General features: G+C 48.2%; 1 protein-coding gene across 7 annotated transcripts in view; it reads right to left on the bottom strand.

Annotated features, from left to right (window-relative positions):
• galnt11 (UDP-N-acetyl-alpha-D-galactosamine:polypeptide N-acetylgalactosaminyltransferase 11 (GalNAc-T11)) overlaps nucleotides 1-24,386 on the bottom strand; it is a 199,747-nt gene that overhangs the window by 127,593 nt on the left and 47,768 nt on the right. For 2 of the 7 annotated variants that reach the window (XM_041183553.1, XM_041183555.1), the window contains exon 1: nucleotides 20,505-20,935. The exons of the other annotated variants lie outside the window; for them this stretch is intronic. The gene's annotated coding sequence lies outside the window, so the exon portion shown is untranslated. Of the gene's footprint in view, nucleotides 1-20,504; nucleotides 20,936-24,386 lie in introns of those variants that run through there. 7 annotated transcript variants of the gene reach the window in all.

Genomic DNA, 24,386 nt, shown 5'->3' with positions numbered 1-24,386 from the left:
GAGGCTGGTGGGGTGATAAGTGAGGACAAGGGGGACCCTATCATGTTTCTGGGAGGGAGGAGAAGGCGTGAGGGCAGATGCGTGGGAGATGGGCTGGACACGGTTGAGGGCCCTGTCAACAACCGTGGGTGGAAAATCTTGGTTAAGGAAGGAGGAGGACATGGCAGACGAACTGTTTTTGAAGGTAGCATCATAACAGATGCGACAGAGGCAAAGGAACTGAGAGAATGGGATGGAGTCCTTACAGGAAGCGGGGTGTGTGGAGCTGTAGTCAAGGTAGCTGTGGGAGTCGGTAGGCTTGTAATGGATATTGGTGGACAGTCTATTAGCAGAAATTGAGATAGAGAGGTCAAGGAAGGGAAGGGAAGTGTCAGAGATGAACCATGTGAAAATGATATAGGGGTATATTCTTTTGTGATTGGATCCACATCAGTTGGTGAATTTGGGATAAGTCACTTCATTGGAACATACTAACAGTCAGTATCAAGTCCAGGAGCAAACTTGGGCCTAGGCTAGAAGTTTCCTGGTTCTTTTTTCAGGCACATCCAAGAGACGAGCAAAATTGTGCCTTCTCTAACTGTGCTGTTCCAGCATTCAACTAGCCACTTCAGGATCCCTTGTGCACATGGAAACAGTCATGTTACATATGGTGCTTTATTACAATTAATTCTTTTCATCCAGTGCGTGGGAACCTGCATGATATAGTCATGGTTAGGTCTGTACATTCTATGTAATACTCTATAAAATACTACAAAGCAGCACAGGGTAGAGGCTGAGAGAGAACTTGATGTATGAATAAGAACACCAACTTGCATTTATATAGCACCTTGGGATGTTTTATTGTGCTACTACATAGAACGCCTGTCAGTATATCCTTCTACTCCTTTCTTCGTCACATTTATCTATCCAATTGAATGCATCTATACTGTTCGCCTCAGCTACGCCTTGTGGTAACACATTCTAACCACTCTCAGAGTCCAGAAATTTTGCCTGAATTTCTAATTGGATTTTATCGTGTCTATCTTATATTTATGATCCCTAATTTTGTTCTCCCAATTAGCTGAGCAAATGGAAATAAAGATTATGTGCTTAGGAGCCTAATTTAGCAGCTACATTTTAATGGGAGAGGAGAAAGGTTTCTCATTGCTTAAAAAAAATTGTTATAAGGATGTGGGTGACATTGGCAAGGCTGCATTTATTTCCTGCTCGCAGTTGACCTGAAGGCATTAAAAGTCAACCGCACAAAGTGGTTGGACTCCAGTGTAAGCCAGACCAAGCAGGTCTGACACATATCCTTCCCAAAGGACAGTAGTGAACCAGTTGGGTATTAACATAGGACTTAGGAGTAGGAGTAGGCCATCCAGCCCTGAGCCCGCTCCGCCATTCGATAAGATTGTGACTGATCTGGTTGCGGTCTCAACTCCACTTTCCTGTCTGCCTCCATAGCCCTTTACTCTCTTGTCTATCAAAAATCTAACTCAGCTTGAATAAATGCAATAAGCCAGTCTCCAATGCTCTCTGGGGTTCAACAACTCAGCAACTTTCATGACCATTTTCCATATAGCCCATAAATTTAATCAATTCAATTTCAGAACTCGCCATGGTTTGATTTGACTCAGCACCTTGGGTTGCTAGTCCAGTGCCATAACCACTAGGCAGGTGGCATTATTTTCCAGTTAGTTCATTGGAAAGAAAAAAAGACTTGCACTTATCATTCAATGTCCCAGGGGAATTTCACAGCAAGGCCCACAGATAAAATTACAACTGAAGAGTTAATCTATCTTGATGGAGTTGATTGAAGGGTAAGTGTTGGCTAGGGCATCGGGAGGACTCCCTTGCTCTTTTTCTAATATTGCCAAGGGATCTGTTATGCTCATCTGAATAGGCAGAAAGGGACTCGGTTTAATCTTGTTTCTAAAAGACAGCCCCTCCGACAGTTCAGCAGCACTCCTTCAATACTGTAATGTAGTTGTTAGTCTAGATTAGGTAAAGTCTGGTTAAAAAAAAACAATCTATTGTCTACAAAGAATCCCGTGCATGTTCTACTTATGTCAATGTCAAGTGTTTTGTAACATTATGAATTATTTTAAACCATCCAGTCTTCTCTAATCTTATATGTGATAAAAAAAGTTATTTTCCAGGCACAAAGGAAAATCAATTCGAAAAAGTCCTGCAGTACATAACAATTTAAAGCTGTGAAACTTTGGAACTAATTTAGTACCTGCCCCTTCTTTGCTTACCTTTGTCATTAAACTGTCACATGAAAGTATTTCAATGGTTTCAAAAATGATTAAGCCAAAAAAAATGCAGTCATCAAGCTGAGTTATTATACTTTTTAATAAGTCAATGATCTGTGAAATTGAAATACAAAAGCAAAGAACAAGTCAAGATTATTAACACAAGCGTGTAATTTAAAAATATATTACCAGTTGGAGCTCTCAACATTACACTGCACTGCAAGTTCAATATACCTGAAAGTAGTTTTGTTACCATACAACAGAAAGAGAAAAAGAGTTACTAGCAAGATAGCAAAAACATCGCTCATGGATCATCTCAAAGCATATGTTCTGCAGGATCCTTGGGATTTTTAATGGTTTTCTGCAGTTTTAGCATTCCAGGATTTAACTGAGACTGATCAAAAACGGATTTCACTTATGAGCTTGAGTGCCAACTATTTTGTCACTGTCTGGGTGACATTTACAGAGATCATTAGGAACCAGTTAATGGGATATTGTTGAAAAAAAATTCTTGCAAGTCAAATAAAAGTTGCAGTCCTAAAGTGTAGGTCTGTCGTCTTTTCTTTTACAGATGTTGGCTGACCTATTGTAATTCCAGCATTTTCTGTTTTTATTTCATATGGATTTTGATTTTGAGTAGAAACTGTTTCCAATGGCAGCAGAGTTGGTAACCAGAAGACAGATTTAAGGAGAAGGATTGATAGCTGGAATACACAGATTTAAGATAATTGGCAAAGAACCAGGGGCAAGAGGAGGAGACTTTTTTAAAGCAGAGTTGTTATGCACTGAAATGCATTGCCTGAAAGAGAGAAGCAGCCTTCAAAAAGGAATTCATTAATACGTAAAGGGGAAAAAAAATGTGCATGGCTATGAGAAAGGGCAGTGGAGTGGGACAAACCAGATAGCATTTTCAAAGCAAAAACAGAATTACCTGGAAAAACTCAGCAGGTCTGGCAGCATCGGCGGAGAAGAAAAAAGTTGACGTTTCGAGTCCTCATGACCCTTCGACAGAACTTGAGTTCGAGTCCAAGAAAGAGTTGAAATATAAGCTGGTTTAAGGTGTGTAGGGGGGGGAGGGGAGAGAGAGAGAGAGAGAGAGAGAGAGAGAGAGAGAGAAGTGGAGGGGGTTGGTGTGGTTGTAGGGACAAACAAGCAGTGATAGAAGCAGATCATCAAAAGATGTCACAAACAACAGAACAAAAGAACACATAGGTGCTAAAGTTGGTGATATTATCTAAACGAATGTGCTAATTAAGAATGGACGGTAGGGCACTCAAGATATAGCTCTAGTGGGGGTGGGGAGAGCATAAAAGATTTAAAAATATTTAAAAATAATGGAAATAGGTGGGAAAAGAAAAATCTATATAATTTATTGGAAAAAAACAAAAGGAAGGGGGAAACAGAAAGGGGGTGGGGATGGAGGAGGGAGGTAAAGACCTAAAGTTGTTGAATTCAATATTCAGTCCGGAGGCTGTAAAGTGCCTAGTCGGAAGATGAAGTGTTGTTTCTCCAGTTTGCGTTGGGCTTCACTGGAACAATGCAGCAAGCCAAGGACAGACATGTGGGCAAGAGAGCAGGGTGGAGTGTTAAAATGGCAAGCGACAGGGAGGTTTGGGTCATTCTTGCGGACAGACCGCAGGTGTTCTGCAAAGAGGTCACCCAGTTTACGTTTGGTCTCTCCAATGTAGAGGAGACCACATTGGGAGCAACGAATGCAGTAGACTAAGTTGGGGGAAATGTAAGTGAAATGCTGCTTCACTTGAAAGGAGTGTTTGGGTCCTTGGACGGTGAGGAGAGAGGAAGTGAAGGGGCAGGTGTTACATCTTTTGCGTATGCATGGGGTGGTGCCATAGGAGGGGGTTGAGGAGTACGGGGTGATGGAGGAGTGGACCAGTGTGTCCCGGAGGGAGCGATCCCTACGGAATGCTGATAGGGGGGGTGAAGGGAAGATGTGTTTGGTGGTGGCATCATGCTGGAGTTGGCGGAAATGGCAGAGGATGATCCTTTGAATGCGGAGGCTGGTGGGGTGATAAGTGAGGACAAGGGGGACCCTATCATGTTTCTGGGAGGGAGGAGAAGGCGTGAGGGCGGATGCGCGGGAGATGGGTTGGACACGGTTGAGGGCCCTGTCAACGACCGTGGGTGGAAAACCTCGGTTAAGGAAGAAGGAGGACATGTCAGAGGAACTGTTTTTGAAGGTAGCATCATTGGAACAGATGCGACGGAGGCGAAGGAACTGAGAGAATGGGATGGAGTCCTTACAGGAAGTGGGGTGTGAGGAGCTGTAGTCGAGGTAGCTGTGGGAGTCGGTGGCTTTGTAATGGATTTGGGTGGACAGTCTATCACCAGAGATTGAGACGAGAGATCAAGGAAGGGAAGGGAAGTGTCAGAGATGGACCACGTGAAAATGATGGAGGGGTGGAGATTGGAAGCAAAATTAATAAATTTTTCCAAGTCCCGACAAGAGCATGAAGCAGCACCAAAGTAATCATCGAAGTACCGGAGAAAGAGTTGTGGAAGGGGGCCGGAGTAGGACTGGAACAAGGAATGTTCCACGTACCCCATAAAGAGACAGGCATAGCTGGGGCCCATGCGGGTACCCATAGCCACACCTTTTATTTGGAGGAGTTGAAGGAGAAATTGTTCAGTGTGAGAACAAGTTCAACCAGACGGAGGAGAGTAGTGGTGGATGGGGATTGTTCGGGCCTCTGTTCGAGGAAGAAGCTAAGGGCCCTCAGACCATCCTTGTGGGGGATGGAGGTGTAGAGGGATTGGACGTCCAGGGTGAAGAGGAAGCGGTTGGGGCCAGGGAACTAGAAATTGTTGATGTGACGTAAGGTGTCAGAGGAATCACGGATGTAGGTGGGAAGGGACTGGACAAGGGGAGAGAGAAGGGAGTCAAGATAACGAGAAATGAGTTCTGTGGGGCAGGAGCAAGCTGAGATGATCGGTCTACCGGGGCTGTTCTGTTTGTGGATTTTGGGTAGGAGATAGAAGCGGGCCGTCCGAGGTTGGGCGACTATCAGGTTGGAAGCTGTGGGAGGGAGATCCCCAGAGGAGATGAGGTCAGTGACAGTCCTGGAAACAATGGCTTGATGTTCTGTGGTGGGGTCATGGTCCAGGGAGAGGTAGGAGGAAGTGTCTGCGAGTTGACGCTCAGCCTCCGCGAGGTAGAGGTCAGTGCACCAGACAACAACAGCACCACCCTTGTCAGCGGGTTTGATGACAATGTCAGGGTTGGACCTGAGAGAATGGAGTGCAGTAAGTTCAGAGAGAGAGAGATTAGAATGGGTGAGAGGAGCAGAGAAATTGAGACAACTAATGTCGCGCCGACAGTTCTCAGTGAAAAGATCAAGAGAAGGTAAGAATCCAGAGGGAGGGGTCCAGGTGAAGGAAGAATATTGGAACTGGGTGAAAGGATCCGTTGAATGGGGAGAGGACTCCTGCCCAAAGAAGTGAGCCCGGAGACGAAGACAGTGGAAGAAGAGTTCAGCATCATGCCGAGCCCGAAATTCATTGAAGTGAGGGCGTAAGGGTATGAAACTATGTCCTTTGCTGAGCACTGAACGTTCAGCATTGGAGAGGGGAAGGTCAGGGGGTATAGTGAACACACGGCTGGGGCTGGGATTGGAAGATGGGGTGGGGACGGAGGGACAGGCAGGGATGGAGGGTCCTAGATGGGTGTTGGTGTCGATGAGTTGTTGGAGCTTGCGTTCCTTAGCACTTGAGAGAAAGAGAAAAGGTTTCTTGTTGAGGCGTCGGATGAGCCGAAGAATAAAATGAAACTGGGGGCATGCGCAGCTTTGAAAAAGGGTACGGCGGTGCTGCTGGAGGGAGAGGTCGAGTGTGTTCATATGGCGGCGCATGGCACTGAGTGTGGATTTCAGAATGTGACGGGAACAGCAGTCCGAGAAACGTTTTATGTCCCGGAGATACCTGTAATCCTGGGTGGGTTCGAAACATGAGGGGTGGAATTTCAGTTGAAATTCACGTGGGGTAAGTCGGAGACGGAGACAGTCACTGAGAAAAGAGATATGGCTGTGAAAGCGGGTTTTAGTAAACACCTTGTCAAGCACCAGGAGAGAAATGGAAAGCAATGAAGGTGAACAAGGCAGAAGAGAGATACAGAAATCTTGTCGCAGAGATGAACAGAACCTCTTCAAGGAGGTAGGCATTTCTTGAAGAGCAGTGGCAGTCAATTAAACACAGAGATAAAAACAAAAAACTGCGGATGCTGGAAATCCAAAACAAAAACAGAATTACCTGGAAAAACTCAGCAGGTCTGGCAGCATCGGCGGAGAAGAAAAGAGTTGACATTTCAAATCCTCATGACCCTTCAACAGAACTAGGTGAATCCAAGAAGGGGTGAAATATAAGCTGGTTTAAGGTGGGGGGGGGGGTGGGTTAGGGTGGGGGGAGACAAGTGGAGGGGGGTGGTGGGGTTGTAGGGACAAACAAGCAGTGATAGAAGCAGATCATCAAAAGATGTCACAGACAACAGAACAACCTTGTTCCAGTCCTACTCCGGCCCCCTTCCACAACTCTTTCTCCAGTACATCGATGATTACTTCCGTGCTGCTTCGTGCTCTCGTCGGGACTTGGAAAAATTTATTAATTTTGCTTCCAATCTCCACCCCTCCATCATTTTCATGTGGTCCATCTCTGACACTTCCCTTCCCTTCCTTGACCTCGCTGTCTCAATCTCTGGTGATAGACTGTCCACCAATATCCATTACAAGCCTACCGACTCCCACAGCTACCTTGACTACAGCTCCTCACACCCCGCCTCCTGTAAGGACTCCATCCCATTCTCTCAGGTCCTTCACCTCCGTCGCATCTGTTCCAATGATGCTACCTTCAAAAACAGTTCCTCTGACATGTCCTCCTTCTTCCTTAACCGAGGTTTTCCACCCACGGTCGTTGACAAGGCCTTCAACCGTGTCCGGCCCATCTCCCGCCCTCACGCCTTCTCCTCCTCCCAGAAACATGATAGGGTCCCCTTTGTCCTCACATCACCCCACCAGCCTCCGCATTCATAGGATTATCCTCCGCCATTTCCGCCAACTCCAGCATGATGCCACTACCAAATACATCTTCCCTTCACCCCCACTGTCGGCATTCCATAGGGATCGTTCCCTTCGGGATACCCTGGTCCACTCCTCCATCACCCCCTACTCCTCAACGCCCACCTATGGCACCACCCCATGCATACGCAAAAGATGTAACACCTGCCCCTTCACTTCCTCTCTCCTCACCGTCCAAGGGCCCAAACACTCCTTTCAAGTGAAGCAGCATTTCACTTGCATTTCCCCCAACTTAGTCTACTGCATTCGTTGCTCCCAATGCGGTCTCCTCTACATTGGAGAGACCAAACGTAAACTGGGCGACCGCTTTGCAGAACACCTGTGGTCTGTCCGCAAGAATGACCCAAACCTCCGTCGCTTGCCATTTCAACACTCCACCCTGCTCTCTTGCCCACATGTCTGTCCTTGGCTTGCTGCATTGTTCCAGTGAAGCCCAAATGCAAACTGGAGGAACAATACCTCATCTTCCGACTAGGCACTTTACAGCCTTCCAGACTGAATATTGAATTCAACAACTTTAGGTCTTTACCTCCCTCCTCCATCCCCACCCTCTTTCTGTTTCTTCCCCCTCCCTTTTGTTTTTTTCCAATAAATTATATAGATTTTTCTTTTCCCACCTATTTCCATTATTTTTAAATATTTTTAAATCTTTTATGCTCCTCCCACCCCCACTAGAGCTATACCTTGAGTGCCCTACCATCCATTCTTAATTAGCACATTCGTTTAGATAATATCACCAACTTCGACACTTATATGTTCTTTTGTTCTGTTGTTTGTGACATCTTTTGATGATCTGCTTCTATCACTGCTTGTTTGTCCCTACAACCACACCACCCCCCTCCACTTCTCTCCCCCCACCCAATCCACCCCCCCCCGCCTTAAACCAGCTTATATTTCACTCCTTCCTTGGATTCACCTAGTTCTGTCGAAGGGTCATGAGGACTCGAAACGTCAACTCTTTTCTTCTCCGCCGATGCTGCCAGACCTGCTGAGTTTTTCCAGGTAATTCCTGTTTTTGTTTTGGATTTCCAGCATCTGCAGTTTTTTGTTTTTATCTCTCCAGGAAGCATTAAGGGGTGGTCACACAAGGCCAGGAAAGGTACAAAGTACAGCCATGATAACTATGTCTCTCTCTTTCATGCTGCAGGAGGACCACATTAGGATCATGGATCCTGGTGACCTAGCTGTATGCCTGATGGCCTACAGAGACCTTAGAAGACGGAGGAGGGAGCGACTGAGGTGCATGGCAGCACAAAGGCAGGAGCAGCAACCTCATGAAGAAGGGGCAGCAGGGACTCTTGCACAAACTGCCCAGGAGCGACAGCGAGCCTTGGCTTGTCAGCATCTAATGACACTCAGGGTCTATGGACGCTGCATGCCAGTTCTGAAGATGACTGAGAACCAGCGTTGCCAACAACTGAGCATGTCTAGGGACCTGGTGGCTCACATCTGCCACTTATTGCAGGACATGGCGTCAAGGGGACATGGTGGGCATACACTGCCAGTGGCTGTGAAATTTCTATGCCAGTGGCTCCTTTCAGGGCTCCACAGGTGACCTCTGTGGGATTTCACAATCTGCCACCCACAAATGCATCCATGAGGTCACGAAAGCCACCTTCTCCATGGCACACAACTTTGTGCATTTCGCCTGGAACCGGGACAGCCAGGACGCAAGGGACATTGGATTCGCCCTGATCTCCGGATTCCCACAGGTGCTGGGTGCGATTGACTGCACCTCATGTGGCACTCAGGTCTCCGTCACTATACATGGTGGACTCCATCAACCGCAAGGGCTTCCATTCACTGAATGTGCAGCTGGTATGTGACCACCAGAAACGCATCCTGCAGGTGTGCGCACGGTTTCCAGGTAGCGTGCACAAGGCCTACATCCTGAGTCGCTCGCAGATCCCTGCAGTCTTCCAGGATCCAGAGGCTGCAGGGTTGGCTCCTTGGGGACAAGGGCTACCCACAGAGGCCGTGGCTGATGGTGCCCGTGTGGCGGCCGCAGGCTGCAACAGAGCGATGCTATAATGAGGTTCATGGATCAGCTCGCAACTTGGAGGAGCAGACCATCAGGATGTTGAAGATACGGTTCCGGTGCCTTGTCGAACCCTGCAATGCAGTCCACAGAGGGTGCCACACATCGTCATCATCTGCTGTATCCTTTACAACCTGGCGCTGCAACAGGGCGTGGAGCTGGCTGAGGAGGAGATGGAGGAGCTGCACGTCTCCACGGATGAGGATGCCGCCGATGGGGGTAAGAGTGAGGGGGTCCTCAGTGGTTACGATGAGTCTCTTGCACTGGCTAGACGAGGCAGGCATCCTGGGGAGGCCCACAAAGCTGCCTAATTTGTGGAGGGTGATGACAACATGCAGCGAGGTGTCCCCATAGAGCCTCACATCGTAGTTGTGAATGTTTGACTCCAGTTGGCTTATGACAGCACTAATACGCTCTGTAAGAATGCTCCTGTCATGGAGATGCAGTGGAGGCCCTTATAGCTGCTCAATCGCAGGAGGATGATGACAAGCTGCAGAGAGGACACTCCATTGATCATAGCCTCTGAGAATGTCTGACTTCTGTCTGGCCGAGGGTAGTTCGCTTGCACTCCATGATCAGCGTCATCTCAGAGATGCAGCCATGAAACTTTACACGCATCTGATGCTGTGTCTGCCTTCAGCACCTCAGGCCTTCAGGAGCTGGTGCACAACATTAGTGGTCACAGATGCTGGTGTGATGGGGGCGAGCCCCACCTTAAAGGTGCTAAGAGCACATAGAGAGAATGAGAGAACTCTGTGGCACCTGCCCACTACATTCTGGCAGCAATGACCAGCACCACCAAGGTGCAGGCATCAGTAATGTTTCCAGGCAGTGTGAGGCTGGACCATCACTGTGGTCTGAGGGCCGCACAGAGCACAGGGTAGAGGCCCTGGACTGAGACACCTGCCTTTTATCTCATGCAGAAAGGTTTCACATCTGAGTGACAAGAACACTACTCATCAGAACAAGGAGCCGCAGGCAGGAAGACATTCTTAGGACTTTATTGATAATAGTGAACAGTATGTTCAAGTGATAACACCCGTGCCCAAGGTGTGCAACTACTTTTTCCTAACTTTCCTAACCCTGCCGCTACGTCTTAGTGCTCCCCAGACATCCACAGCGGAGGCGGAGGCAGCCTGCTAACTCTGATGCCCTGGCTGTGATGACTTTGGCGGGCGTCCTCTGTAGGTCCAAGACTTGGAGGGCCCCGGCCCGCTTTCCAGCAGTGGAACCCTCCTTGGCCTGTGAAGCTGGAGCTGCGGAGGTTACAGCAAGAGGTAATGTGGATGGGCCAGTCACTCCCAGCGTCATCTACTGATCCTCTTCCCTATGGGTGCCCAAGGGCCCCTGGCTGACTCCACGAGCAGAAGGGATAGCTGGAGTGAGATCGAGCTGCCCAGCACCCTTCACGCATACACACTATTGGAGGCCAATTATGACATCAGAAATGGAGTTAAGCCCGCGCAACAGTGCAGGAGTGACGTCCTGGACCAATGTCTCCATGGTGGCCGCCATCTTGCCAGTGTTGACCTTGGTGCGTTGCAATGCCGGCGCTATCACGTCAGCATGAAGATGGACAGACTCCTCCATTGTGCCTTGCAATCTGAGGAGTGCAGCTGATATCCCTTTCTGATGTTCCTTACCTTGCTTTTGCAGCTCCAGCAACTGTGACGTGACTGAGTACAGAGGCTCGTCATCTGACTCAGACTCAGCAACATTCTGGCCTCCAGCAATCCTCCGAGTGCGGGGGACCTGGGAAGTCCCTGCTTCCACCTGCTGTGGATCAAAGAGTGCAATGTGCTCACCAGATTGTGATCCCGAGGCTACTCTAAAGTTAGGTCCCACCGAGGTGTGTGTCTCTGCGCTGGTGGAAGGTGTGGGTGAGCACTCTGATGGGACTTCAAGGAGGGTGCCTCCAGATTCTCCTTCAGAGGTTTCTTCAGAGCTTGATTAGAGGCACTGGATTATGGACTCTATCGGCTGTTTGGTAGACGTGCCTGTGAAAACTATGGGAGGTAATTAGTGCATGGCAGTGGCCTGTGATAGAGGACACATCACTCATGGCATGGTTGTCTGATGAATGTTGCACTGCTGGGTCCTCACTTGGTAGAGCAGCACCGATCTCACCATCAGCACAGGACAGGTCTCGGTCATCGCCGGCCAGCTGGATGGCTCTGTTTTCGAATTCTGTCAGAACTCTGATCTCTGGTATCCCTCCACTGACTGGGACCTTTCCTTCCTGCTGTGTGCCAGTTTGTCCTGCATGGATAGAGATGGGGAGAGTGTATCAGGACGCCTGCTGGGCCAGATGATAAGTATGCCTGGCCTGTGTGGGTAGTGAGTGGTCCCATGGATGGGATGAGGACAATTACAGTGTGTGTGAAAGAGTGAATGGTGATGTCCATTGCACTGGCAGTGAGTGAGGGCCCTATGGATGTGTGATAGGTTCGAGAGTGCGAGAGTCAGGAGTGATGAAAAGAGTGACTCACCCTGGTGGAATGGAGGAGATCATTCATCCTTTTGCGACACTGTGTAGCAGTCCTCCCCTGCAGGGCATTTGTGCTGACCACCTCTGTCACCACCTCCCAAGGCAGGCTGGTGATTTTGCTACCCATCCTGCAGCTAGAGTGGGGTAGAGCACATTCCGGCAGGCCTCCACGGCATCCAGCAGTCGCTGGTGGAACTCATCGTTGAAGCGGGGGGCTGCAGCTTTTTTCCCTTTGCTGGCCATGTCTCGCAGGCAGCAGTGGTGAGCTGGTGGCGATGAATGCTTTGCTGGTGTGATGCAACAGGAGGGTGATGGCAGGCAGGCGAATGAGAACCCGCTCGCCATGGAAACAATGTGCTTCATGTGAGTGAATAAATTATGAAGCAGGCTCAGGACGATACGGTGTGAAAACCCGCCATTTTTGTCGGTGGGTAGGACTCCATTTTATCTGCCCGCTACCGCACTTAGTACAATTCTGGGAAAATTCCACCCTATCACTTGAAATACTGTTCGGATTTAAACTTAAGTTTTGCATTCGTTACAGAATGGTGACCAGAGTTGGAGAATGGGACATGCTTCCCCTTTCTGTTCTCAGCATTAAGCACTCTTCGGTCAGGTACAGCACTGGTAGATGCGGATTTTGGCTTCTAAAACTCTGGTTTAAGGTGCTTGGCAAGAGAAGCACAGGCAAGAAAAAGAAATTAAAACAGAAGTACTAGAATAGAACTCAGCAGGTCTGGCAACATCTGCAGAGCAAGAAACGTTTTGAGTCCAATATGACTCTTCTTTGGAACTGAAAACAGGTAGAAATGTGGTGAGTTTTATCCTGCTGCAAAAGTTAGAACAAAAGGAAAGATGGAGGATAGGTTAGAGGGCAGGAGAGACTAAATTACAAATTGCCATGGAATAAAAGGCAAAGGGAGTGGTAATGATCATAGTGAGGAAACAAAGCACTGGTCCAGAGTAGGTGGCAATGGCAGAATAAAGGGCAGCTCTGTCTGAAAGCAAACCATGAATACAAGATATAGGCCTGAATTTCCTGACCCCATCGGCATCCGGCGTCATAGCAGGCTGGGGGGGGGGGGAGGGGTGTGGAAACAATATGGAGAGAAGGCCAGAAATCAGTCTTGTCCCATTGTCAAACCAGTTGGCGATAGACGGCTCCACTCATCAATGGTGGGCCACATTTCCTGCCAACGCAGGTCGGGAATGTCATTTCAACACATTTGCCTCTAATTATAAGCCCTACTCACCAGGACCATTTCCCAAGTCAAATTTACTGCCCACATCAGCCTAATTTCAGAATGGCGTGCTTCATGGCTGCCTTTAAAAAGCATGCGCCTGGCTATCTGAACTTTGAGGGGAATTCAAAGGTGAGTGCACACAAACTTGCTCAGCGTTTGCAAGCATCACCCATAGGACATCAGGGAAGAGGCGCCGCACATTTGCAGGGGGCACAGGCAAGTCACTTTTCCTTAGCTGGCTTTCAATGTGGTGCCAAGGCAAGGGCTCCAGTGTGGGTCACACTTGGGGGGCAGAGGGCAAGGCAACACAGACAGACTGAAGGAAATATTCGAGAACATGCTGGGGGTTTGTGGGGAGGAGGAGGTCAGGGAAGCAGCCACGCACTTGGAAAAGCTGGCCAAAAGCGAGCATTCTTCCACAGCTGAGACCGTTCAGCTGCAGCTCCATTGACATGTTTGGAGTCAGGCCTCTGAAGTTTTTCTGCCCACTCAAGCAACGCGAAAGCATGGAAGTGCCACTAAATGCTCCAGAACTTTTCACCCCTCAGGCACAGACTGTAAATGTGCGTTTTAGGGGCAGCAGAGCAATTGGCCAAGTGGACAAGTTGTACAATCCCTTTGCAAAGGGTGGTCATGGCACAGTCACTGATGGAAGTGCTCACAGCCCCTTGCAGTGTCCTTATGAAGGTGTGCACCATTATCCATTATGGTTCAAGTATCAGTGCAGCTGTGCAATGCAGGAGAGGGGAATGTCTGCACCTGAGCTGAGAGCACAGCATGCAGTCCAGTGGCCAAAGTTGCCACTAATCGGTCAAATGGACTTAGGCGGAGGTGGTGGCATTTCGGACAGTCAATGAGCGCACCACACACTGGCCATCCAAGTGGTGAATGCATGAAGGGGCCTTCAGACTTAACCACGAGAGGTTCTTAGTAGCCTTGCTACCTCAAGCGCCTCTCTCTTTGATCCTGCAGGAGCAGAACATCAGGATCATGGAGCCTGATGGCAGTATGCCTCATGGCTTAGAGACCAGAGAAGAAGAAGAGAGTGGCGGAGGTGCCTGGCTCAGCAAATGGAGGAGCACTTCCCTCAAGATGAAGGGGCAGCAGGGCCAGCTGAAGATCCACAGCGAGCCGTCGCTCGTAGGCGCCTTGCCAGACCCAGGGTCTACAGATGGTGCCTGCCATTCCAGCAGATGAGTTAGAACCAGTGTCGCTGAAAACAGCACATATTTAGGGAACTGGTCAGTCACAGATGCCACCTGCTGTAGGATTTGGCGATATGGGGACATGGAGGGCATCCACTGCCAGTAGCCATGAAACTGACCACGGCACTCAATTTTTATGCCCCTTCCAGAGCTCCACAGATGACCTGTGCAGGATCTCCCAAGCCTCCACACACAAGTGTACCCAGGAGGTCAGCGACATCATCTTCGTGAAGGCACAAAATTTTGTGCATTTTGCCTGGGATCAGGGAAGCCAGGGAACAAGAGTGCTGGGATTTGTGCATACCTCTGGTTTGACACAGGTGCAGGGTGCCATCGAATGCACTCACATGGTGCTCAGACCTCCGTGGCAACAAGCAGTCAACTACTTCAACGGCAAGGGCTTCCATTCGCTGAATGTTCAGTTGGTGTGTACCCACCACAAACACATCCTACAAGTCTACACTCGATTCCCAGGGAGCATCCACAACTGCTACTTCCTTAGAAGGTTTCAGATCCCTGACATCTTCCAGGGTCTAAAGAGGCAGCAGGATGGGCTCCTCAGGGACAAGGGCTACCCACAGAGGATGTGGCTGACAATACCTGTCCGGCTGTCTCTGACTGCAGCAGAGCGATGGTACAACAAGGCTCATGCCGCGACACAGACTTTGGTGAAACAAACGATTGGCATTTTGAAAATTTGATTCTAGTGCCTCAACAGGTCTGGTAGAGCACGAAATACAGTCTCCAGAGGGTGTCGCGCATCATCATTGCTTGCTGTGCGCTCCACAACCTGGCGCTGCAAAGGTGGGAGGGCCTGGCTGAGGAGCTGCATGTATCCTCTGATGAGGACGACGTCGAAGAGGATAATGGTGATGAGGTCCTCAAAGGCGAGGATGCCAGAGATGAGGCCATTGCACTGGCTAGATGAGGCAGGTGTGCTTGGGAGGCCCTCAGAGCCGCAAGGTTCATAGAGGATGATGATGAGATGCAATGAGAACAGTCCTGACATCCTCACCTTGCATCTGTGAATATTTGGCTCCTGTGTAGCTGATGGCAGTGCACATACCCTCAGAGCTCTGCTCATGTCATGGATATGCAGCATAGGCCCGAAAAGTCACTAGGTTCCAGAAGGAGGATGACGATATGCAGTGAGGACACTCCATAGATCTTCACATTGCCTGTGTGAATATCTGACTTCTGTCTGGCTGAGGGCAGCTTGCCTGCGCTCTCTGATCAGAGTCATATCGTGGAGAAGCAGCCGTGAAGCTTTAAATGCATCTGATCCTTTGTCAGCCTTCAACATCTGACCCCACCGGTCACAGATGCTGAAGAGATGGAGGACCAGCCCCAGCTCAATAGTGCTGAGAGCACACAGAGAGAATGACGGGACTCTGTGACACCTGCCCACAACATTCTGGCAGCAATGGTAAGTACCGTCGAGCAGCCGGCATCACAAATGAGTCCTGTGAGTGTTAAGCCAGACCATCACTTTGGTTTGAAGGTTAAACACTGGACAGGGAAGACACCCTGGACTGAGACGCATGTCTTTATCTTGTGCAGGAACCAAGGTTTCATATCTGAGTGACAAAAACACTGCTCATAACAAGGAGCCATAGGCAAGGAGACATTCTTGGGAGTTCATTTACAATAGTGAACATTAAGTACAAGTGATTAAAACCAGTGTCCAGGCTGTACAACTACATTTTCTTAACCTTCCTAACCCTGCCACTACATCTTGGTACTCCGGACATCCACAGCGGAGGTGGAGGCAGCCTGCTGACCGCTACGCCCTGTCTATGATGACCTTGATGGGCTTCCTCTGGAGCACTGAGATCTGGAGGGTCCCGGCCTGCTTTTGGGGTCCTGCTGTGTGGCAGCGGCACCCTCCTCAGCCTGTGGAGCTGGAGTTGCTGGGGTCACAGGAAGAGGGGATTCGGATGGGCCGGACACTTCTGGAGGCAAAAGGGTGGATGGCCCGAGGATGTGCACCTGCTGATCCTCCTCCCTATGGGTGCCCGAGGGCCCCTGGACGCCTTGAAGAGAAGAAGCTGGAGTGAGATTGAGCTGCCCCGTGCCCCTCTCATGTCGACACTGTTGGAGGCCAACTATGGCACCAGTTATAGCGTTCAGCCTCTGCAGCAGTGCAGGGCTCATGTCCTGGACCAAAGTCTCCATGTGGCCGCCATGCTACCAGTGTTGACCTTGTGCATTGATATGCCGGCGCCATCACCTCAGACTGAAGGTGGACAGGCTCTTCCATCATGACTTGCAATCTGAGAAGTGCAGCAGACATCCCTTCCTGATGTTCCTGAACTTGCCTCTGCAGCTCCAGCAACTGAAGTATGATGGAGTCCAGAGCCTCCTCATCTGATTCAGACTCAGCAGGTTTCTGGCCTCCAGCAGTCCTCCAAGTGCTGGGAACCTGGGAAGTCCCTGCCGCCACCTGCTGTGGATCAGACAATGCGATGTGCTCACCAGATTGTGACCCTGAGGCTACTCTAGAATTAGGTCCCACCGAGGTGTGCATGTCTACACTAGTGGAGGGTGTGGGTGAGCGCTCTGAGAGTGTCATCAGATTCTTCTTCCAAGGTGTCTTCGGAGCTTGAGTTGAGGACCTGAGTTGCGGACCCCCTCGGCTGCTTCCCAGGTGTGCCTGCAAAAGCAAGGAGAGATAATTAGTGCATGGCAGAGGATTGTGGAACAGGAGAACTGACTCACAGCGCTGTTGTCTGATGGATATTGCACTGCTGGATCCTTACTTGGTTGGGCACTGCTGACCTCACCGTCAACACAGGAATGGTGCAGTTCATTGCCGGCCAGCTGGAAGACTCTATTTTCAAATTTTGTGAAGACCTTAATGTCAGGCATTTCTCCACCAGTCTGTGGCCTCTTCCTTTCCTTGTCCTGCAAGCTTGTCCTGCAAGAACGTATCCGTAGATGGAGAGCGTGTAAGCAGAATGCCTGCCAGGGATGAAAGGGATGCCTGGCATGTGTGGATGGTGAGTGCTGTCATAGGCAGGATGAGGACAATTTCCACAGGGAAGAGGATCAGTGATGAGTTTGTGAGTGTGAGAGTTGAGAGTGATGAGAAGAGTGACTTACCCTGACGGATTAGAGATCATTCATCCTCTTTCAATACTGGGTGGCTGTCCTCTTTTGCAGGGCGTTGATGCTGACCACCACTACCACCACCTTGCATGCTGGATTCATGGCCTTGCTTGCTGGTCTTCGCCCAGAGCGGAGGTAGAGGACTTCACGGTAAACCTTCACAGTGTCCAGTAGGCACCGGAGGGAGGCATCGCTAAATTTGGGGGCAGTATGTTTCCTCCCTTTGGCAGCCATGGCTTTGCAGCAACTTCCAATAACTTAGAGAGAGCTAGCTCTGTGCAGGGGCGCCCTTTAAATATGGTGCCCAGATTACTGAAGGCCTGAGGTGATGGCGGGGTGGATGAATCAGAAGGCACCCGCCAGTGACCCTGCATGTTTCCGGGAATGCATTATTAAAGAGGTGGGATGCGCGGAGATTGGGACGATATGGCTCGAAAAGCTGCCATTGCAGCCGGTGGATAAAACGTTCTTTTTCCTGCCTGCTACAACACTTTGTGCGAATCCGGGAAGATTCTGCTCACAGACTGGCACTTGGCAATCAAAATGGAGGACAGACTTCATGATCTGAAGATCTTGAGCTCAACAAGTCCAGAAAGCTGTAAAGTGCCTAATTGGAGGATAAGATGTTGTTCCTCAAGGTTATGTTGGGTTTCACTTGAACATTGCAACAGGCTGAGGACAAAAATGTGAGCGTCAGAGCAAGGTGATGAATTAAACTGGCAGTGACCAGATGATCGGGGTCATGCTTGTGGGATTGAATGGATGTGCTCTACAAAACAGTCACCCAGTCTGCATTTGGTCTCCCCAATGTAGAAGAGACCGCATTGTGAGCAGCAAATACTGTATACTAAATTGAAAGTAGTGCAAGTAAAGCGCTGCTTCACCTGGAAGGAGCATTTGGGGCCTTGGACAGTGAGGAGAGATGAGGTAAAAGGACAGGCGTTACATCTCTGCGACTGAATGGGAAGATGCCATAGGAAGGGGACAGAGTGTTGGGGATGATGGAGGAATGGACCAGGGTATCACGGAGGGGATGGCCCCTTCAAAATGCTGACAGGGGAGGGGGAAGAGAATATTTGTTTGGTGGTGGCATTATGCTGGAAGTGGCAGAAATGGCAGAGGATGATCCTTTGAATACTGAAGCTGGTGGGTGGAAAGTTGGGACAAGGGGAATGCTATTGTGGCTCTGGGGGTAGAGGAGAAAGGGTGAGAGCAGAAGTGGGGGATATTAGTTGGATACGATTGAGGGCCCTGTCAACCACAGTGGCTGGAGGAGGGGGTGGGGGCAAAATTCTCAGTTGAGGAGAAAGATAAACAGGTCGGAAATACTGTTGTGGAAGGTAGCATCATCAGGATAGATGAAACAGAAACAAAGAAAGTGGGAGAATGGAACTGAGTCCTTATAGGAAGCAGGGTGTGAGGAAATGCATTCGAGGTAGCTGTGGAAGTCAGTGGGTTTAGAATGAATATAGGTAGACAGCTTATCCCCAGAAATGGAGACAGAGAAGTCAGAAAGGGATCGGAAGTGTCAGAGGTGGACCATGTGAAGGTGAGAAAAGGGTGGAAATTGTAAGCAAATCTGATGAATTTTTCTAGTTCTGGGTGAGAGAAGGAAGTGGCGCTGATACAGTCATCGATGTACCAAAAAAAGAGTTGTGGGAGGGGCCTGAGCAGAACTGGAACAAGGAATGTTCCATATACCCCACAAAAGACAGGCATAACTTGGGCCCATGTGGGTACCCATATCAACACTTTTTATTCGGAGGAAGTGGGACAAGTTAAAGGAGAAATTGTTCAATGAGAGAACAAGTTCAGCAAGGAGGAGGGTGGTGGTAGATGGGGGACTGTTTGGGCCCCCATTCAAGGAGGAAGCAGGGAGCCCCAAGACCATCCTGGTAGGGGATGGAAGTGTAGACATTGAACGTTCATGGTGAAGAGGAGGCAGTTAGGGCCGTGAAACCGGAAATTGTTGAAATGATGGAGAGCATCAGAAGTTGCAGATGTAGGTGGGAAGAAATTGGTCAAGGGGAGAAGAAAAAGAGTCAATATAGGAAGAGATAAGTTCAATGGGGCAGGAACAGGCTGAAATAATGGGTCTATGATGGAAAACAATTGCTCAATGTTCAAGATAGGGTCATGGTTCAGGGGAAGGTAGGAGCACATGCCTGAGAGATGGCACTCAACCTCTGCAAGATAGAGATTGATATACCCGACAACAACAGCACTCTTGTCAGCAGGTTTGATAACAGGATAACAATATCAGAGTTTGACCTTAGAGAATGCAGTATAGCAAGTTCAAAGGGAGATTGGTTAGGCTGAGTGAGGGGAGCAGAGAAATTAAGACGGCTGCTGACAAGCTGACAGTTCTTAATATAAAGAGCAAGAGCAATTTAAGAGGCCAGAGGGAGGGATCCAGGTGAAGGCAGAATAATGGAAGCAGGTGAAAGAGTTTATTGGTCGAGGGCAGAACGCGTTCTCAAAGAAGTGAGTACAGAAGTGAAAGCAATGGAAGAAGAACTCAATGTTGTGCCAAGCCTGAAATTAATTGAGGTGAGGACATAAAGGGACAAAACTAAGTCCTTTGCTAAGCACCATTCAGCATCAGAGAGGGGAAGGTCAGAGGGCATACTGAATACATGGCAAGAGATAGGATTAGAAGGGGTGGGAGGACCTGGAGGGGCATCATTATCCATAAGTTGTTGGAGCTTGTGTTCCTTAACACCTGAAAGGACGAGAAAAAGCAAGAAGAGAAAAACCTTTTTTACACATTGAATGGTTATGATCTGGAATGCACTACCTAAATGGATGTTGAGAGAAGAGCAATGGAGTGGGACTTATTGACTAAAACCAGCACTGGGACGATGGGCCAAATCTAGGATTACTTAGGATTATAGGCCACAGAAACACGCCAGTTGGCCCGACCAGGTTATCCTCCACTCAAGCCTCCTCCCATCTTTTTCATCTAAATCTGCCATTGTAACCTATTCTCTTCACCTTTATGATTTCAATTCAAAACTTCTGCAGAAAAGAAACAGAAAACTATATAAAACTGAGAAAAGATAAAATTAAATAAAGTGGAACTAAAACAGAGTCTACAAACCTTAACACTGACACCTCGAGCCCCCTTTTTTAGATGTGGCCATCACTTGATAGGCCAGCATTTATTGCCCACTCCTAATTGCCCTCGAGACGGTGGTGGTGAGCTGCCTTCTTGAACCACTAGTCCATGTGGTGTCGGTACACCCATGGTGTTATTCAGAAGGGAGTTCCGGGATTTTGACCTAGTGACAACGAAGGAATGGCGATATAGTTCCAAGTCAGCGTGTTGTGTGGTTTGAAGGTGAACTTCCAGATGGTGGTGTTCCAATGCATCTGCTGCCCTTGTCCTTCTAGGCGGTAGAGGCCACAGGTTTGAAAGATGCTGTTGAAGGAGCTGTGGTAAGTTGCTGCAGTGCATTGGTGGTGGAGGGAATGAATGCTTAAGTTGGTGGATAGGGTGTAGGCCTCTTTGTCCTGCATGGTGTCAAACTTCATGAGTGTTGTTGGAGCTACACTCATCTAGGCAAATGGAGAGTATTCCATCACACTACTGACTTGTGCTTTGTAGATGGTGGACAGGCTTTGGGGAATCAAGAGGTGAGTTACTTGTCACAGAATTCTCAGCCTCGACCTGCTTTCGTAGCCATGGCATTTAGATGTCTGGTCCAGTTCAGTTTCTGGTCAATGGCAACCCCTAGGATGTTCATAGTGGGAGACTCAGCAATGGTAATGCCATTGAATGTCAAGTGGCAATGGTTAAATTCTCTCTTGTTGGAGATGGTCATTGCCTGACACTTTTGTGATGCGAATGTTACTTATCAGCCTAAACCTAGATATTGTCCAGGTCTTGCTGCATATGGACTGCTTCAGTACCTGATGAGTCGCCAATTGTACTGAACATCGAGCAATCATCAGCGAACATCCCCACCTTAGGAGGGAAGGTCACTGATGAAGCAGCTGAAGATGATTGGACGTAGGATACTACCCTGAAGAAGTCCTGCAGTGATGTCCTGGGTGAGCGATTTCCAACAAACATATCTATCTTTCTTTGTGCTAGGCATGGCTCCAACCAATGGAGTTTTCTCCTTGATTCCTATTGACTCCAATTTTCCTAGGGCTACTTGAAGCCACACTCAGACAAATGCTGCCTTAATATCAAGGACAGTCACTCTCACCTCACCCCTCAAGTTTGGCTATTTTGTCCATGTTTCAACCAAGGCTGTAATAAGGTCAGGATTGCATTGCATTTTTCACAATGCTTTCAAAAGTAAGTTGTAAGGGTTTTTAAACTACAGGTAGGACTACAGCACTGCAGGCTGAGTGCTTGAGCCATCCAACTCACCCACAGAAAACCCACTGTTCCCCATTGTTTGGTATCATTTTTGAATTTGACCAAATTGCATTGTTTTTCTGAATCTAGGTCATTTATGTTTCTCAGAAATAAGGAGGCGCTAACCCTTATTTCTGTGGCTGCCCACTCAGTGCATTGCCTTAACTGGACATCAGGTGAAAGTGACTGCCCTTGACATCAAGGCAGCATTTTACCAAGTGTGGCATCAAGGCACCCGAGCAAAACTGATGGGAACTGGGAATCAAGGGAAAACTCCCTGCTGGTTGGAGTCATACCTAGCATAAAGGAAGGTCAATAATCTCAGTTCCAGGACATCATTGTAGGAGTTTCTCAAGGTATTATCCTGGGCCCAACCACCTTCAACTGCTTCCCCAATGATCTTCCTTCCATCATAAGGTCAGAAGTCGGGGTGTTCGCTGATGATTGCACAATGTTCAGTACCTTTCACGACTCTTCGGATACTAAAGCAGTCCATGTCCAAATGCAGCCAGACCCGGACAATGTCCAGGGCTGACAAGTGGATAGTAACATTTGCACCACACAAGTGTCAGCCAATGACCATCTCCAACAAGAGAGAATCTAACCATGGCCCCTTGACATTCAATGGCATTACCATCCCTGAATCCACCACTATCAACATCCTGGGGATTACCATTGACCAGAAACTGAACTGGACTATCCATATAAATGCTGTGGCTACAAAAGCAGTTCAGAGGCTAGCAACCCTGTGGTAGGTAACAAACTCCTGACCCCCAAAGCCTGTCCACCATCTATACGGCACAAGTTAGGAGTGCGATGGAATACTCTCTACTTGTCTGGATGCGTGCAGCTCCAACAACACTCAAGAAGCTTTACATCATCCAGAACAAAACAGCCCTGCTTGATTGGCAGCCCATCCACAATCATTCACTCCCTCCACCACCAATGCACAGTGGCATCAGTGTGTACCATCTAATGCAAAAGCAAAATACCACAGATGCTGAAAATCTGAAATAAAAGAGTAGAAATTGCTGGAAATAGTCTGGAGATCAAGCAGCATCTGCAGAGAGAGAAAAACAGAGTTAACATTTCAGGTCGATCACATCGGGATGAATGACCTTTCATGACTTTCATGACAAAAGATCATCAATCTGAAACATTCACTAACCCTGTTTCTCTCTCCACAGATGCTGCGAGACCTGCTGAGTATTTCCAACATTTTCTGTTTTTACTATCACTCCCATCACTAGTAGGCATTGTTTCTTCTCTTGAAGCCAACTGCATTGCTTTTATCCACCTCCAAGTTTTTCTTATGATACTGACTTTCACAAGCTTGTGTAGCAGCCTTTCATGTGGAACTTTATGGAAGGCTAATTCACACTGAATATTTTATAAATTAATCCTATTTCTCTGCTCTTTCTCCATAGCACTGAAATGTTTTCAATATTAAACATGCATGGGACAGTGTTACATACAATATATACACACAACTCTTTTCTTTTATGATTTCTCAGTGAGGTTCAACATTCATGCTTTCAAACTCAATCTCTCCGTTTAACTCCCCATCCTCTCTCCTAGATTCAGAACTCTTTGACGCATTGTTTGGTTAAGTGCTGGAGTTAGCTCCGCTCTCCACAAGTCTAGCATACCTTATAGCTTGGCATCCCTTACAACCATTACTCTTTGGAATTATCGAATGCAGAGTGTTGTGGATGCTCAGTTGTTGGGTATGTTAAACATAGAGATCAATAGATTTTTGGATACTGAGGGAATTAAGGGATATTGGGGCAATAAAGGAAGGAGGAGCTGTGGTAGAAGATCAGCCAGGATCTTGATGAATGGTGAAACAGGCTCGAAAAGCCAAATGGTCTACTCCTGCGCCAATTTATGTTCTTGATTGTTCCCTACTCATTGCTACACCACTCAATCATTCCCTCTAACATAACACTTCAAACTTCTGCTTTTACCACCAGGTTGCAAGGTGCAGAGTACTCAATGAGGTGCAACCTCACACCATCCAAACCTCCAGAGCACTCTGGCTTTTCCTGCCCCAGCAAGATCTGCCTCAGTGCCCTATATTCTCTCCTTCACCCAAACTTAAATGCAACTGCAGCCTGTTCCCAACTCTTTCTCCTATTCCCCACTATAACTGTAATCATATCAATCAGTTGCCTCTGCTAAATGCACTTGAATTAAAACCTGCCTATTGCTGTAGAAAATTGGTGTAAATTGTTATTTCAAATTCAAATGTTTAACACCATTGTGACAGATACATGGTAAAATAACTGGCAGCTAATTGTGCAGATAGCATATGGTGCCTTTCCAAACTTCTCACCACTTCATGACCCCTTGTGTAAAACTCTCGCAATGCATTACCATCTAGCTGGTGTCAGCTGGTGGCATTCTCACTCGTGAGTCTGAAGGTTGTGGGTTCAAATCCCACTCCAGAGATTTCAGCACAAAAATCTAGGTGAACACTGCAATGCAGTCCTGAGAGTCGGAGGTGTCATGGTTTGGATGAGGCAATAAAATGAGGTCCCGACCATTCTCCAAGGTAGATGTAAAAGTTCCCCTGGCACTATTTTGAAGATGAGCATTATACCGGGTGCCTTG

The sequence above is a fragment of the Carcharodon carcharias genome, chromosome 3, assembly GCF_017639515.1.
Source record: "Carcharodon carcharias isolate sCarCar2 chromosome 3, sCarCar2.pri, whole genome shotgun sequence".
Taxonomy (NCBI): Eukaryota; Metazoa; Chordata; class Chondrichthyes; order Lamniformes; family Lamnidae; genus Carcharodon; species Carcharodon carcharias.
The sequence above is the reverse complement of the archived record's forward strand: the minus strand, read 5'-3'. Positions and strand labels throughout refer to the sequence as shown.